Consider the following 3,793-nt stretch of genomic DNA (forward strand, 5'->3'; position numbering starts at 1 on the left):
ACCGAGGCGGCGCTGTTAGGGCGGCCGTGCCGGTGCCCCTTGCCGCAGCTAGCCTCTCGCCGCTGCCCCTCCCGTCCGTCGTCCCCCGTCCCCAAAAACTTGCTGCTCTCCACGCTGGAGCCTGCACGGGGGAGGTTGCGCTCCGCTCCTCCGGCCCTAAAGCCGCCCTCGCCCGCCCCCCGGCTTGCCGCTTGGCTCGGCTGCCCGCCCGCCCGCTAATCCCCCCAACGCCCCCACCCCAAAAACACCCCAGCCCTACCGCATGCCGCTCCCCCTCTCCCCGCTCTCGCTGACCGCTGCCACCCCCCCCCCACCCCTCCCCCCCGAAACAAACCCCCCAGCCCTACCGCATGCCGCTCCCCCTCTCTCCCTAGCCTGCCCCCCCCGCCGTCGCTTGCTGCCGCCGCCGCCGCCGCCGCCGCCGGGACCCGCCTCGGTCTGGTGGCGCGCGCTCGGAGATCCCCGGCTACCCGTCCGTCCGTCCCTCCCTCCCGCCCCGCCCCGGGGGAGGGCCCGGGGCAGCGCGGGCAGGCGGGGAGCAAAAAAAGGCGCGGGCGCCAAAAAACGTCGGGGTCCCGGGGTGGCGGAGGGGGGCGGCGGCGGGGGGCGGCGGCGGGTACACGGCGCCGGGTCCAGGGCGCCGGGTCCAGCCCGTCCCGGGGCGGGGACAGGTGGTGTCGTCCGTCCCCGCCCCCGTAACCTGCTCTGAAGCATCCGCTTCCCGCCGCGGTTCGCCCTCCACCCCCCCGCCGCACACGCAGCTGCCGCTTCCCGCCGCCTCTGCCCCCCGCCCCGGGATCAACCACCCGCCGGGTCCAGCCGGTCCCGGTCCCGGGAACCTGCTCCCGGGGCCAGCCGGAGCCACGCCCCCTCCTCTGACGCTTCCAGCTGCCGCCTCCCCTCCCACCCCCCAAACTCACACTGGCCCTCGCCGGCCCGCCCACCCGCCTACCTGCTTGCCCGCCGCCGCTGGGTGGCGTGCCGGACACTCTCGCACACAGGTACACAGACAGGGACACAGGGACACAGGCACTCAGGCACACAGGGACACAGGGACACAGGGACACAAGGACACAGGGACACAGGCACTCAGGCACTCAGGCACTCAGGGACACAGGGACACAGGGACACAGGCACTCAGGCACTCAGGGACACAGGGACACAGGGACACAGGCACTCAGGCACACAGGGACACAGGTGGCGGGCCGGAGGCCTCTCTCCACTGTGTGGCAGGGGTCCAAGAGCCACCCCAGCCCAACCCAGAGGGTCTTTTGCACCTCTCTAGAGGCCACCCAGAGACCCCAGGCCGCAGCAGAAGCCTCCCCCGCATGCTCTGCAGGCTTCCGACCCACCCCAGGCCGCACCAGAAGCCTCCCCCGCAAGCTCTGCAGGCTTCCGACCCACCCCAGGCCGCAGCAGAAGCCTCCCCCGCACGCTCTGCAGGCTTCCGACCCACCCCAGGCCCCAACAGAAGCCTCTCCCGCACGCTCTGCAGGCTTCCGTCCCACCCCAGGCCGCACCAGAAGCCTCCCCCGCACGCTCTGCAGGCTTCTCAGCCACCCCAGGCCGCACCAGAAGCCTCCCCCGCACGCTCTGCAGGCTTCTCAGCCACCCCTGGCCGCAGCAGAAGCCTCCCCCGCACGCTCTGCAGGCTTCTCAGCCACCCCAGGCCGCAGCAGAAGCCTCCCCCGCACGCTCTGCAGGCTTCTCAGCCACCCCAGGCCCCAACAGAAGCCTCTCCCACACGCTCTGCAGGCTTCCGACCCACCCCAGGCCCCAACAGAAGCCTCCCCCGCACGCTCTGTAGGCTTCTGACCCACCCCAGGCCCCAACAGAAGCCTCCCCCGCACGCTCTGCAGGCTTCTCAGCCACCCCAGGCCGCAGCAGAAGCCTCCCCCGCACGCTCTGCAGGCTTCTCAGCCACCCCAGGCCGCACCAGAAGCCTCCCCCGCACGCTCTTCAGGTTTCTCAGCCACCCCAGGCCGCACCAGAAGCCTCCCCCGCACGCTCTGCAGGCTTCCGACCCACCCCAGGCCCCAACAGAAGCCTCTCCCGCACGCTCTGCAGGCTTCCGTCCCACCCCAGGCCGCACCAGAAGCCTCCCCCGCACGCTCTGCAGGCTTCTCAGCCACCCCAGGCCGCACCAGAAGCCTCCCCCGCACGCTCTGCAGGCTTCTCAGCCACCCCTGGCCGCAGCAGAAGCCTCCCCCGCACGCTCTGCAGGCTTCTCAGCCACCCCAGGCCGCAGCAGAAGCCTCCCCCGCACGCTCTGCAGGCTTCTCAGCCACCCCAGGCCCCAACAGAAGCCTCTCCCGCACGCTCTGCAGGCTTCCGACCCACCCCAGGCCCCAACAGAAGCCTCCCCCGCACGCTCTGTAGGCTTCTGACCCACCCCAGGCCCCAACAGAAGCCTCCCCCGCACGCTCTGCAGGCTTCTCAGCCACCCCAGGCCGCAGCAGAAGCCTCCCCCGCACGCTCTGCAGGCTTCTCAGCCACCCCAGGCCGCACCAGAAGCCTCCCCCGCACGCTCTTCAGGTTTCTCAGCCACCCCAGGCCGCACCAGAAGCCTCCCCCGCACGCTCTGCAGGCTTCTCAGCCACCCCAGGCCGCACCAGAAGCCTCCCCCGCACGCTCTGCAGGCTTCCCACCCACCCCAGGCCGCAGCAGAAGCCTCTCCCGCACGCCCTGCAGGCTTCTCAGCCACCCCAGGCCGCAGCAGAAGCCTCTCCCGCACGCTCTGCAGGCTTCTCAGCCACCCCAGGCCGCAGCAGAAGCCTCTCCCGCACGCTCTGCAGGCTTCTCAGCCACCCCAGGCCGCAGCAGAAGCCTCTCCCGCACGCTCTGCAGGCTTCTCAGCCACCCCAGGCCGCACCAGAAGCCTCTCCCGCACGCTCTGCAGGCTTCTCAGCCACCCCAGGCCGCACCAGAAGCCTCTCCCGCACGCTCTGCAGGCTTCTCAGCCACCCCAGGCCGCACCAGAAGCCTCTCCCGCACGCTCTGCAGGCTTCTCAGCCACCCCAGGCCGCAGCAGAAGCCTCCCCCGCACGCTCTGCAGGCTTCTCAGCCACCCCAGGCCCCAACAGAAGCCTCTCCCGCACGCTCTGCAGGCTTCTCAGCCACCCCAGGCCCCAACAGAAGCCTCTCCCGCACGCTCTGCAGGCTTCTCAGCCACCCCAGGCCGCAGCAGAAGCCTCCCCCGCACGCTCTGCAGGCTTCTCAGCCACCCCAGGCCCCAACAGAAGCCTCTCCCGCACGCTCTGCAGGCTTCCGACCCACCCCAGGCCGCACCAGAAGCCTCCCCCGCACGCTCTGCAGGCTTCTCAGCCACCCCAGGCCGCAGCAGAAGCCTCCCCCGCACGCTCTGCAGGCTTCTCAGCCACCCCAGGCCCCAACAGAAGCCTCTCCCGCACGCTCTGCAGGCTTCCGACCCACCCCAGGCCGCACCAGAAGCCTCTCCCGCACGCTCTGCAGGCTTCCGACCCACCCCAGGCCGCACCAGAAGCCTCCCCCGCACGCTCTGCAGGCTTCTCAGCCACCCCAGGCCGCAGCAGAAGCCTCTCCCGCACGCTCTGCAGGCTTCTCAGCCACCCCAGGCCGCACCAGAAGCCTCTCCCGCACGCTCTGCAGGCTTCCGACCCACCCCAGGCCGCACCAGAAGCCTCCCCCGCACGCTCTGCAGGCTTCTCCGCCACCACAGGCCGCACCAGAGGATCTTTTGCACCTCTCTGGACGCCACCCAGAGACTCCAGGCCGCACCAGAGGCCCCCCCCCCAACCATTTACAGGCTGCAGTG

The sequence above is a fragment of the Melanerpes formicivorus genome, unplaced genomic scaffold (genome assembly GCF_026170545.1).
Source record: "Melanerpes formicivorus ecotype bairdi unplaced genomic scaffold, bMelFor1.0.p_v2 SCAF_323, whole genome shotgun sequence".
NCBI classification, from domain to species: Eukaryota; Metazoa; Chordata; class Aves; order Piciformes; family Picidae; genus Melanerpes; species Melanerpes formicivorus.